The 14,114-nt window shown below is 35.9% G+C and overlaps 1 pseudogene; it reads left to right on the forward strand.

Annotated features, from left to right (window-relative positions):
* The window catches only part of LOC111146266, a 120,654-nt pseudogene that overhangs the window by 13,598 nt on the left and 92,942 nt on the right, over positions 1 to 14,114 (forward strand).

Below are 14,114 nucleotides of genomic sequence, written 5' to 3' on the forward strand. Positions count from 1 at the left end.
ATCAAGTCCTCCATCGGGCTGCTGGCTCAGCAGGGAGCCTGCTTCTCTCTCTGACCATCTCCCCTCTTATGCTGTTTCTCACTCTCTCTCTCAAATAAATAAATAAATAAAACCTAAAAAAAAAAAAGCAAAAATGAAAGAACAGCTGTCTATTTCAGCCCTAGTAACAAATGATTCATCTACCTGAAATCCCTTCAGGGTCATTGGGCTGCCTCTTTTTTAAGCCCTAAAAATTTAACGATTAAAAAAAACCTTCCAACTCATTGGATTTCCCCTATTATAGGCATCAGAGAAGTTTATCCTGCTTCTGTCTCTTACTTTACGTATAAAATATGCAGGTTACTTGTGTTTAAAGAAGGCTGGAGAAAGACTATTCCTATTTGCTTCCCTCTTTTCTTTCCTCAACTGATTTCTTTGTAGACTTGTAACTCTGGAGTGGAAGTATAAGTTCATCTTACACAACTGCTTTCTCTTAGGGTCAGAGGGTCTTTAAGGTAATACAGAAGATAAGGAGGTTTTCTTTGCCTTCCTACATTAGCTTGTACTTCTCTTTCTCATGGGGAAGAATAATTGGAAGGTTGGTGCCCTGGCCAAATTATCAAGCCTTAAATTAGATAACATTTAAACAAAACTAAAATATACCACAATAACTTTGTTTTTGTGGTATTTTGACTTTGTATAATGCTCCATTTCAGGATGGCATATGGCTTGCTCAGAACTTCCAAATTGGGGAATGTGTGAATAGTGTTTCATATCAATTACACAGATATGCGTACTTGGTGATGCTTTTTGGATTGTGTAGCATCTTTGTAACTTCTTGGTATTTTATAAATGATCTGAATATCTCCTAGACAGTTAATGGTGTTTTATTTAGACGATACTTGAATCTTTCTGTGGAATTCCTGGAACTTTCCTGTATAAGATGTTGGTGCTTTGTGCCAAAATAGTGATTTGTAAGTTAATAGTAATAATTGGCTTGATTCTAATTGACTTCTCTATTGTGGTATGGATACAACCTCCTCAGATGGGTGGGAGCAGGAAACTGAACTGTATATATTGCCATTAATTTGGACATTTTCATAAATCTTGCTTCATCTTGAAAAAGGTTGTCCATTTTGTTGAATCAAAACCTGAAAGTGACATTTTTAGTTTGCTGCTAATGCTAGTAGCTAGTAGCATATTTTGTAGATAATTTTTTAATTTTATGCTGGGCTATTTTGTAATGCTTGCAAGAGCCTTGTAATACATTTTATTCACCTGTTTTTTATTGTTGTTTGTCTGATGGCACCTATCTTTTTGTAATTTTATCTGGGATAAATAATCAACAGTCATCAAGATTATAGTCCCTTATCTTTATTCTGTCTTGGTTCTCAATTTGGCAGTCAGTGTTAGGAAAGCAGCATTTTCTCTCTGCCTAGAATGGTTAGTATACTCTACCACAATGCCACTTTTGGCTTTCTCTAATGCAAGTGACCTTCCTTTTGCACCTTGAACATCTTACGTACTTGTATCTTTTCCCCTACCATTGGATACATTTCTGAAAAAAAAATTATGGTTTTCTCTAGTTGTAATTGCTTTAAATAGTATTTATGTTTGTATAAATTATATATTTGTATATGTTTATAATGCATAAATGCTATCACATATTTTTATTCCTTTGATTGTCACAATAACCTAAAGTGTTTAGATTAGTGAATGTTATAATTTCTAGGTTTCTGTAAATATTTTTGAATTCATATTATCATATATAACTAATAGTAATTTGCATTTGCATTTTCCTTTATAGTTTCCAAAATGCTTCTATTATTATCATTATATACTTAATTAGCAAGAACTGACAAATGACAGTTTAATAGGACAGAAGGCCTACATATATTATTTGATATTAATATTTTCATTTTTTGCATACATAGAGGCTTTTATAGAAAAACAGTGAAGATCCAAAGAAGCAGTTAGATGTTAGGGTCTTTATACCCTTTTAACAAAAGGCGATAGAATTGAGAAGTGACAAGGCAAAGGAAAAGGGATTAGGGATTCTAGGGGTGGTAAATTGTAGGAAGGTAAACATGTACTGGAAACTAATGGAAGTTACAGATTTAAAAAAAAATTTAAATTCAATTAGCCAACAAAGAATATATCATTAGTTTCAGATGTAGTGTTTAACAATTCATCAGTTAAGGATTATTTAGAAAGGATTATGCAAACCCACCTTGGTGCTCACTTCTGTTCAGTGGTAAGTGATAAGAGGAACACCTTCACGAAGAGAAATTTATATCTTGGTTCTAGACAAGCAGGGTGAGGGCAAGGAGCTCTTTCTGTTTCCTAAGTGCCTTCAGGTCACAATAATCCTTATGCCAAAGTGCCATAGGCATATTTGGATCCCCTTCAAAGTTCAGAAAATGAGAGCATCAGCAATAATTCTATGACCATAATAACCGCTATCATCTATTAACTTCTTTTTAAACAAGAAAACTGAAATTCTCTTTGACAGGTATCTTAAGGAAATATGTTGGGATTTTATAAATGTATGGTTTTTTGGTTATAGATGAGAGTATCTTAGTTTGTAAGAACTCTGAAAAATCAAAAGGCATAGCTCTACTTCAGAATCTCTAAAATCTGTTTGTAGCTGTTTGCAAAGACAAGAAGGAAAAGAAGTAACTGCAAGCATGATAAGAGTGATTCTGGAGGTAATAAAGAGTTCACTAAATTACCATTTGCTCTTTTGTGCTTATAATATGATGGTAGAACTTAAACATGTGAAGAAAAATCTTAGCTTTGTTTCTTTATGTTTCTTTATGAGATTTATTATAGTGTTTCTTTATGAGATTGTTTATAGTTTCCCTATTTTTCTTTATGTTTCCCTATGTTTATGTTTCCCTGTGTTTCTTTATGAGACTGTTTATAGTTTCCCTAAGTCGGAATCTCTTGTATTTAAGTTATTTCCTGGAGTTTAATATAGCTAGTACTGTATCAGTACATTTCAAAACAGTAGATTAAAATCCAAATGCCAGATGATTCTTTTTATTTTTTAGGTATACTTTATTATCTATGACCTAGCCGAAATCAAGAGTTGGACGCTTAACCAACTGAGCCACACAGGTGCCCCTATTTTCAGAATTTTTAAAAAGATGACAGAAATGGACAGTAGTTCTTCCATCCAGATAATACCTATGGCATTAAAATAAAATCAAATTAGGGTGCCTGGATTTTAAAATAAAATCAAATTAGGGTGCCTGGATGGCTCAGTCGGTTAAATAGCTGCCTGTGGCTTACGTCATAATCTTGGTACTGGGATCCAATCCTGCATGAGGTTCCCCGCTCAGTTCCCTGCTTCTCCCTCTCCCTCTGCCTGCTGCTCCCTCTGCTTGTGCTCTCTCACTCTCTCTGTCAAACAAATAATATTTTTTTAAAAAATAAAAAAATAAAATTACAAGTAGACATGCTTAGAAATTTCAAACAACATGGAAGGATCTAAAGTGAAAAATAAGTTTCTCTTCTGCATCCTCAAAGGTAACCGGCCTCCTTATTTTAAGTGTTTTGTGTCATCCAGGAAAGTTTTCTGTTTATATACCAACATGCCTTGCTTGGGCTTCAGTGCTGGTACTGGGAGTACTGATACCTGTGCTCATACTTTCTTCCCCCCATTTCCCTTTAGCTCTCCATTTGGGGGGGGACAAAAAGGAAAGTAATACCATGGGGTTGGTAAGAATATAGAAAGTAGGCATTCTCATATACTGCTGAAACTCTTTTGGGAGGGCTTAACTTAGACATACCTGCTAAGATTAAAAAACAGGCAAGCCCCAGAACAAAACACATAGCCATTGAACCAGTAGATTCACAATTAAGAGTTTTACCTAGGGAGGTATATGTGAAATTACATCAACTTAAATATACAGGAATGTTTATTATGGCATTATTGGTATTAAGAAAAACTAGAAACAACCAAAATACTATTAATACTAAATAAATCTTGGTAAAACTATGTTTTATGGTCATTAAAAAGTGTATGATAGCTCTGTTTAGGTTGATTTGGTGTTTCAATATGTATTAAATGGAAGAAGGCAAGGGAAAAATTAGTACATTTAATTAATTTGTATATTTAGTATAATTGTAGGAGGATGATTTCCACAAGGCACAACTGACTTCATTTTTTCTATACCTATTCCTATCCTCTTTCTGAGTGGGAAATATTCAATACTAGCATTAAAAATTTTAAGGAAATTTTTGTGTTATCTACATGTATAATGAGTAATGATGGAAGAGTTAATTTAAAGTCTCTACATTAAGATGCTGAGAATATTTTAAGGGAACAAAATCACTACTTTTATATCATGAGGGCCTGCACGTCTTATTGAAAAGTTACAAAAAATTTCAAACCTCTTAACAGATAATAGTTGGTGGAGTGGCAAGAACATCACAAGATATGCAGACTTATGCTTCTTGCACGTTTTTGGCTGCAAGTATGAAAGAAGGAAAGTTGGGAATTCAGAATAACCAAGTTCTGTTCAACTTGGAGCAATTGAGGCCTGTGTAATGTGGCTGCTGGAAAACAAATTAATCCAAACTACTGAAGCTAGTGATGGAACAGAAGGTAAATGTGACTTCTTAGTTGCAGTTCACTCATTTTTTCATCTTTAGTGACTTTAGACTGTTTAGTAAAAGGAAATTGACTTTTCAAACAGTATAAAAGGAAACTGGTTTTTCAAGTGGTATATGAAGCAGTTTTAGTAAGTCAGTGTTGCATTTAGCAACATCAGACAATTAACATAGAATCTGCTCATAAATATCCATGCATTGGGCAAAATTGATCAGATACTAAAAGGTTAATTACAAAATACAGAGAAACAGTATTTTATTTTATTTTATTTTTAACATTTGGTTCATTATTCCCTATTCCTACCCCTCAACCAGGAAAAGTGTATCATCCAATGCATCTTGGTTCAGCAACTCTTTCTTCTTCACTTTCTCCAATTGATACTTTAGATATTTTTGCTGATCTCCAAAGAGCAATGAAAGACTTTGCTTTAGAGAACTATCTGCATATGGTTTACCTGGTGAGTTCTGTTTTCTTCACTACTGTATTTGTGAAAATGGAGAGAAAGTGCTTTCATAGAATCCTGAGCACTAAAGATACCCTAAGGGAACATCTTGTTTGTTTGTTTAGATTAGGGTATTAGTGGTGGGAATAAAGAATAGGTAAGAAGAAAGTTGTTTTAAAATAAGCTAAATGTTACAGTAGCCTTTTATTTTATTTTTTAAATTTTTTTTAAAGATTTTATTTATTTATTTGACAGAGAGATCATGAGTAGGCAGAGAGGCAAGCAGAGAGAGAGAGAGGAGGAAGCAGGCTCCCTGCTGAGCAGAGAACCTGATGCTGGGATCAGTCCCAGGACCCTGAGATCATGACCTGAGCCATAGGCAGAGGCTTTAACCCACTGAGTCACCCAGGTGCCCCTACAGTAGCCTTTTAATTTATTTGCCTATTTATCAATTTTCTCTAACCTCCTTTCAAAAAATATTTGGGGTGCTTTATCATAAAGGACGATTGAGATAATAGGAAATTGAAAATAAGATCATAATGTAGAACTCAAGCAATAGTTGGTACGTAAATATGCATGTCTTTAAGTCATGTATATTTCCTGTACCCAACTTTGGTTCTGAGTTTTCTAGCAACTACAGCAAAGAGGAAAGCTTGATTAGTCTTAATATTGATAGTATACCACTTAGGAAAAGTGGTACCTGGTTGGCTTAGTCTTGGCTTAGACAGTAGAACATGTGACTCTTGATGGAACACTATCAAGCAAAACAATGTATACGTATTGAAGTCCAAGATGGAGAAGATAGAAGATGACAGAAAGTCTCTTTAAAGAAATAATGGCTAAAAATATCCCAAATATAGGGAAAGATATAGACATCTATGTACATAAGCTAAAGGGGGCCCCAAACAGATATAACCCAAAGAGGAATTTACTGGGACACATTATTATCAAACTGTCAAAAATCAAAGAATCAGAATTTTGAAAGCAGCAAAAGAAAAGATGCTTGTCATATACAAGGAAACTCATAAAGCTTCTGGTGGATTTCTCAGCAGAAACTTTGCAGGCCTGTTTTAATGGTATGATAAACTCAAAATATTGAAAGAAAAAATTGCCAGTCACCAATACTATATGTAGCAGTGCTATCCTTCAGAAAAAAAGAGTGAAAGACTTTACCAAACAAAAGCTAAGGATGTTCACCACCACTAGATGTGCTTTATAAGAAATGATAAAGGGAGTTCTTTGTGCTGAAATGAAAGGATGCTAATTAACAATATAAAGACACATGAATGTATAAAACTCACTGGTGAAGGTAAATTTCTAGTGAAATTCAGATTTCTGAATGTAATGGTATTATGTAAATCACTTTTAACTCTATACAAAAGCTAAAGAGAGACATATTAAAAATAACTATACCTGGGACGCCTGGGTGGCTCAGTGGGTTAAGCCGCTGCCTTCGGCTCAGGTCATGATCCCAGCGTCCTGGGATCGAGTCCCACATTGGGCTCCTTGCTCAGCAGGGAGCCTGCTTCTCCCTCTGCCTCTGCCTGCCACTCTATCTGCTTGTGCTCACTCTCGCACTCTCTCTCTCTCTCTCTCTCTGACAAATAAATAAAATCTTTAAAAAAAAAAAATAACTATACCTAAGAGTTCTGTAGGAAGACTCCAAACTCATCTTCTCAATGGAACCCACAATATTATACCTATTAGTAGGCTAATTCCTCCTGAAGAAGAAATGTGGGCTGACTGAACAGCTACCAAATGACCAAAGACAGAACAGCAAGAGAACAACAAGAGAGAAAGAGAGATACCGTAACAAAGGGAACCCTCCCCCCAGTGCTGCAATGAGGAGGGATAGTATTGAGGGACCTGGAACAGATCTCTCTGTCCTTGTGCACAGAAAAAGCATGGTTTAAAAGAGTCACTAGCATATAAAAGAGATAATACTAGAACTCTGCCAGGTGGTGGAGGAATTGTGGGAAAGTTCTTCAGATCAGAGAGACTAGGGAACAACATGGTTTATATTCTCCTTTGAAGCCAGGACTGGAGCAATATCCAGATACTGTGGTGGGCATGTCTGGTCATCTCAGTCAACTTGTGACTTCAGTGAGTCCAGGGTCCACAGAACCATCCCAGCTCTAGAAGCACTGGCATGCAGAAGAAAAGCCACAGTTTAGAGGGGCTATGGAATTGCAGGAATGCTCCCTCCTCTTCCACCTTGAGGGTCCAGACCAGAATAGAGATTGGCCACCACAAGGGGCATGTTTGGGTGCCATAATTGGAGGGTTCTGACTCCACAACTGGTGGGTCAGATCATCAGAGAGACTTTGTGAACTCAGTCAGCCCAGGGTTCTGAAGGCCACAGCATTTCCAATTGTACTGGGGCACAGAAGAAGTGCTGCAGTTAGAAGGACTGAGGAACTGTGGGAGCATACTCTTCCCCTCCACCTTAATACCTCAGACTGGAGCAGGGTCTGGCTCACTGTGAGCTTGCAACCTCAGCAAGTCCAGGGTCCACAAGCCCATACCAGCTGTCCTGTGGTTCTGGGACACAGAAGAAAAGTTGCAGTTTTGTATTGTTGTTTTAAATTTTTTTAAATTTTTACTTTTTTTTTAAACTTTAAAAAGTTTGTCTTATTTTATTTTAATTCTTCCTTTTGGTTTGTTCTTTTTCTTTTTTATATAATATTTTTCTTTAATTTTCTCTGTAAAAAGTCAAAATTTAAAAGGGTAGCGTATATATCCAAAGCTCCAGCCAGCCAACAAAGTCATCAAGCGTACACAGTCTGTATAAGGGTCACCATACACAGTACTGTTCCTACAACTTTAGGAGACGTAGCAAGCCATTTCATCTAATCCATAGAAATAGACACAGAAGTATATGCTTCAAAAGACAGAGCAGGAAAAAAAGCTCAGTAAAAGAATTTAGTGAAACAGAGATAAGCAACATGCTTGATAAAGAATTTAAAGTAACAATTATAAAAATACTCACTAGGCTGGAGAAAAGAATGAAAGAATTTAGTGAGACCTTCAATAACGTGATAGAAAAATATTGAATGAATCAGAACTGAAGAATACAATAATTGAAATAAAAAAACACACTAGAGGGAATCAACAGTAGATTAGAGGATGCAGAAGAAAATATCAATGATCTGGAAGACAGGGTAATGGCACACAAGTTGAACGGCAAAAAGAGAAAAGATTAAAAAAAAAAAGGAGGATAGATTAAGAAATCTTTTGAACAAAAACAAGCAAATTCATCTGATAGGGGTCCCAGAAGAAAAAGAAAGAAAGATTTAAAATACTTATTTGAAGAAATAATAACTGAAAAACCTCCCTAACCTAAAGAAGGAGATAGACATCCAAGTCCCAGAGATTTCCAAACAAGATGAACTCAAGGAGGCCCACACTATAGCATAAACTAATTAAAATGTCAAGGGTTAAAGATAAAGAGAGAATCTTAAAAGCTGCAATAGAGTAACAAAGTTACCTCCATGGGAAAACCTATAAGACTACCTGTTGATTTTTCAGCAGAAGCTTTGCAAGCCAGAAGGGAGTGGCATGACGTATTCAAAGTACTGAAAGGAAAATCTTAAAACCAAGCATACTGCACCTGGTAAGATTATCATTCAGATTTGAAGGAGCGATAAAGAGTTTCCCCAGACAAACAAGAGGTAAAGGAGTTTATCAAAACTAAAGTAGCCTTACAAGAAATAATAAAAGGACTTCTTTAGGTAGAAAAGAAATGGCTATATTTAGATATAAGAAAAATATGAATAGAGAGATGTAAAATATGACATGTACTATGACAACATGTACATAAAATGTGGAGAAGGGAGTAGAAAGAGAAGAGGAAAAAGAAAAAAATGGCCATCAGATTAATATGGACTATTTACTTAGTATATTATGTATGAACATTATGGTAGCCACAAACCCAAAACCTATGATAGATATACAAAAAATAAGGAGAAAGAAAGACAAACAAAACATTATAGATATTCATCATTCATAAAGAAAACAAGAGAACAAAGAAGAATCACAAAAACAACCAGAAAACCAATTTTATATATTAAGTACAACAATTTTTTTTAAATGAAGTATATACCTATCAATAATTACTTTAAATGTAAATGGCCTAAATTCTCCAATCAAAAGACTAGAATGGTAGAATGGATTAAAAAAAAAAAACATGAGCTCAATCTATGTGCTGCTTAAAAGAGACTTACCTCAAACCTAAAGATGCATATAGACTGAAAGTGAGGGGATGGCAAAACATTTGCCATGCAAATGGAATCGGGGCAAAAAAAAGCCCAGTGAACCAATACTTATATCAGACAAAATAGAATTTAAAACAAAGACTGTAATGAGACAAAGAAAGGCATTACATAATGATAAAGGGATCAATCCAACAAGAGGATATAACAATAGTAAATATCTATATGCCCAACACTGGAACATCTAAATACATAAAACAAGTATTAATGGACATGAAGAGAGAAATTTATTGTAATACAATAATAGTAGGGGCCTTTATATTCCACTTACTTCAATAATTTCCAGACAGAAAATTAATAAGGAAACTGTGTCTTTAAATGAGACATTGGACCAGATGTTCATAACAGATATATATAATCTGTTATGAACATCTGGTATATATATATATATATCTCATTCCATTTCAAAACAAAAGAATACACATTCTTATCAAGCACACATGGAGCATTCTCCAGAATAGATCACATATTAGGCCATAAAACAAGTCTCAATAAATTTAAGAAGATTGAAATCATAGCATGCATCTTTTCTGACCACAACAGTATGAAACTAGAAATAAATCAGAAGGAAAAAAAAACTGAAAAAACAAACAAACACATGGAGACTAAACATGATACTAAACAATCAATGGGTCAATGAAGCAATCAAAGAAGAAACCAAAAAATACATAGAGACAAATGGATATGAAAACACAATGGTCCAAAATCTTTGAGACAGTGAAAGCAGTTCTAAGAGAAAGGTATATAACAATACATGCCTTCCTAAAGAAGCAAAAAATATCTCAAATAAACAATCTGACCTTACGCCTAAGGGAACTACAAAAAAATAACAAATATTCTTTTTTAAAAAAATTTATTTATTTATTTTAGAGAGAGAGTGAGTGAGCATGGAGAGGGGCAGAAGGAGAGAAACTTCAGTGGACTCCTCGCTGAGCTCTGAGCTTGATCCCACAACTCTGAGATCGTAACCTGAGCCAAAGCCAAGAGTTAAACGCTTAACTTACTGTACCTTGGGGCCCAATTTGTTTTTGGTTTTGTTTTTAAGATAACTGTGGCAATTTCTTTTCTTTTAAAAAAAATTTTTTTTTTAAATTTATTTGACAGAGATCACAAGTAGGCAGAGAGGCAGGCAGAGAGAGAAGAAGGAAAGCAGGCTCCCCGCTGAGCAGAGAGCCCAATGCGGGGCTCGATCCCAGGACCCTGGGATCATGACCTGAGCCGAAAGCAGAGGCTTTAACCCACTGAGCCACCCAGGCGCCCCGACTGTGGCAATTTCTTAAAATAAGACAATGATGAAATTTGCCACATCAATTGACTCACAGATTATTTCTTTGTAGCATGTGATGCTGTTTAATAACATTTTATCTGCAAGTAGAAATTCTTTCAAAATTGGAGTCAATCTTCTCAAACCATGCCATTGTTTTATCAACTAAGTTTATGTCATACTCTAAATCTTTTGTTGTTATTTTAGCAGTTCCCACAGCATCTGCACCAGGAGTAGTTTCTATCTCAAAGAACCACTTTCTTTCCTCATCCATTCAAGTTTTATTAAGAGGTTGCAACAATCCATTACATCTTCAGGAACCACTTCTAATTCTAGTTCTCTTGCTATTTGCCCCACATCTGCACTTACTTCCTCTATTGGAGTCATGGACCCTCAAGGTCATCTGTGAGGGTTGGAGTTAACTTCTAAATTCCTGTTAGTGTTAATATTTTTACCTCTTCCTGTGAATCACAAATGTCCTTATGGCACCTAGAATGGTGAATCCTTTCTGCAAAGTTCTTGATGTACTTTGCCCAGATCCATCTGAGGAATAACTGTCTTTGACAATGATATCCTATGAAATACATAGTTCTTAAACAGTAAGACTTGAAAGTCAAAATTATAGTTGATCCTTGAACAACATGGGTGTGAACTTTGTAGATCCACTTGTACATGGATTTTTTTTCTTTAAAGATTTTTATTTATTTATTTGACAGAGATCACAAGTAGGCAGAGAGGCAGGCAGAGAGAGAGAGGAGGAAGCAGACTCCCTGTGGAGCAGAGAGCCCGATGTGGGGCTCGATCCCAAGACCCTGGGATCATGACCTGAGCTGAAGGCAGAGGCTTTAACCCACTGAGCCACCCAGGTGCCCCTGGATTTTTTTTTTTCAATGAATATAGCACAGTACTGTGTATTTTCTCTTCCTTATTATTTTCTTAACATTTTATTTTCTCTGACTATATCATAACAATACAGTATATAATACATATAGCGTAAAATATGTGTTAATCAACTGTTTCTGTTATTGGTAAGGCTTTCTGTCAACAGTAGGCTATGAGCAGTTAAGTTTTGGGGGAGTCAGAATTTACATACAGATTTTCAACTACACGAGCAGTTTGCACCCCAACCCCATATTGTTTAAGTATCGTCTATACTCTATGATCCATGGACTGCAGAATGGATACTCTGTTAGCCGGCAGGAAGACATTTACCTTGTACATCTCTGTCAGAGCTCATGGGTGACCAGGTGCCTTATCTGCAGTAGTTGGAAAGGACTCTTTTTTTCTGAGTAGGTCTCAACATTGGGTTTAAAATACTCAGTAAATCATGTTGTGAACAGATTTGCTGTCATCTAGGCTTTCATTTTAAGAACACAGACAGTAGATTTAGCATAATTCTTAAGAGGGTTAGGATTTTTGGAGTGGTAAATGAGCACTGGCTTCAATTTCAAGTCTCCAGTTGCATAATCCTCTAATAAGAGTCATCCTGCTTGACTTATTTCAGCATAAGGAATGGCATGGAGGACATTAGGAGAAGGAAGGGAAAAATGAAGGGGGGAAATCAGAGGGGGAGATGAACTATGAGAGACTGGACTCTAAGAAACAAACTGGGGGGAGGAAAGTGGGGGGAAATATGTTGGCCCAGTGATGGGTATTAAGGAGGGTACAAAACCCATGGAGCACTGGGTGTTATGTGTAAATAATGAATCTTGGAACACTACATCAAAACTAATGACTTACTGTATGGTGACTAACATAACATAAAAAAAAAAAAAGAATCATCCTGTACTTTGAAATTTTGAAGCCAGGTATTGAGTTCTTTCTAGCTGTAAACTCCTAAATGGCTTCTACTAGAAAGCTATTTGGTCTACATTGAAAATCTGTTGTTTGGTGTATCCACATTTATTAATGATTTTAGCTAGATCTTCTGGGTAACTTGCTGTAGCTTCTATATCAGCATTTGCTGCTTCACCTTGCACTTTTATGTTATATTTTAACATCTTCCCTTAAACCTCATGAACCAACATCCGCTAGCTTCCTAGTTCTCGTAGGTAGCTTCCTCACTTCTCTCAGCCTTCATAGAATAGAAGAGTTAGAGACTTGCCCTGGATTAGGCTTTGGCTTAAGGGAGTGTAGTGGCTGTTTTGATCTTCTATCCAGAGCACTGAAACTTTCTCCACATCAGCAATAAGGCTGTTTCACTTTCTTTTCATTTGTGTGTTTACTGGAGTAGTTCTTTAAATTTAAAGGTTCAGGTACTTTTCCTTTGCTGTCCCAGCTGGGCTAATGGAAGAGGACTATCTTTTGCCCTGTCTCAGCTTTTGACATGCTGCCGCCTTCCTCCTCCCCCTCCTCCTCCTCTTCTTCTTCTTCTTCTTCTTCAAGATTTCACTCATTTTATTTGAGAGAGAGAGAGTGAGACAGAAAGCAGGAGCAGTGGGGAGAGGGAGAAGCAGACTCCCTGCTGAACAGGGAGTTCGATGTGGGGCTCAATCCCGGGACCTTAAGATCATGATCTGAGCTGAAGATAGATGCTTAACTGAGCCACCCAGTTGCCCCTAGACATGCCTTCTTCACTAAGCTTATTAATTTCTAGCTTTTGATTTAAGAGATGTGAGACTCTTCCTTTCATTTGAACACATGGAGGCCATTGAAGGGTTATTAACTGGCCTAATTTAAATATCACTGTGTCTCAGGGAACAGGGAAACCCTAGGAGAGGGAGAGAGAGAGAGTAATAGCTGGCCAGTGGAGTAGTCAGATGACGCATAATATTTATCAAATTTACCATTTTATATGGGTGTCGTTATTGATACCTTAAGACAATTACAGTAGTAACATCAAAGATCACTGAGCATAGATCACCATAACAAAAATAATAATGATAAAATTTGAAATACTGTGAGAATTACCAAATGTGACCCAGAGACATTTGCTGTTGGAAAAATGGTGCCAATAGACTTGCTCAAAGCAGGTCTGTCACAAAACTTTAATCTGTAAAAAAGACAATATCTGTGAAGCACAATAAAGTGAAGCACATAAAATAAGATATTCCTGTATCTTTTTTGTTTTATAAATATTAGCAAGAAGATATGTATGTTCTTAATCTACCTTCTTTTTATACAGAAGATACTATGCTATATACCTTTCTTGTACTATCTTTTTTTCTTAACAATATATCTTGGAAATCACTCTGTATCAGCTCATAGAGATTTTTAATTTTTTAAAAAAATATCTGTATGACTCCACTGTGTATATACCAGTATCCAATCACTTCTCTATTGATGGACATTTGGATCGTTTCCAGTATATTGTTATGGCAAGTGATGCTACAGTGAATAACTTTGGTGCATATATTGTTTAGTTTTGATGGGGTGTATCTTTAGGAAAGACCCCCTAAAGTACAATTGCTGGATAAATTATAAAGGCATATATAATTTTGGTTTTGCACAATTGCCCTCTGTAAGATTTGTATCATTTTCCAATTTTAACAGCACTATATGAGAGTAGTTATTTTTCCACAACCTGATGAATATATCAAA

This window comes from Enhydra lutris, unplaced genomic scaffold, assembly GCF_002288905.1.
Source record: "Enhydra lutris kenyoni isolate GAN:26980312 unplaced genomic scaffold, ASM228890v2 scaffoldscaffold2, whole genome shotgun sequence".
In the NCBI taxonomy this organism is placed as follows: Eukaryota; Metazoa; Chordata; class Mammalia; order Carnivora; family Mustelidae; genus Enhydra; species Enhydra lutris.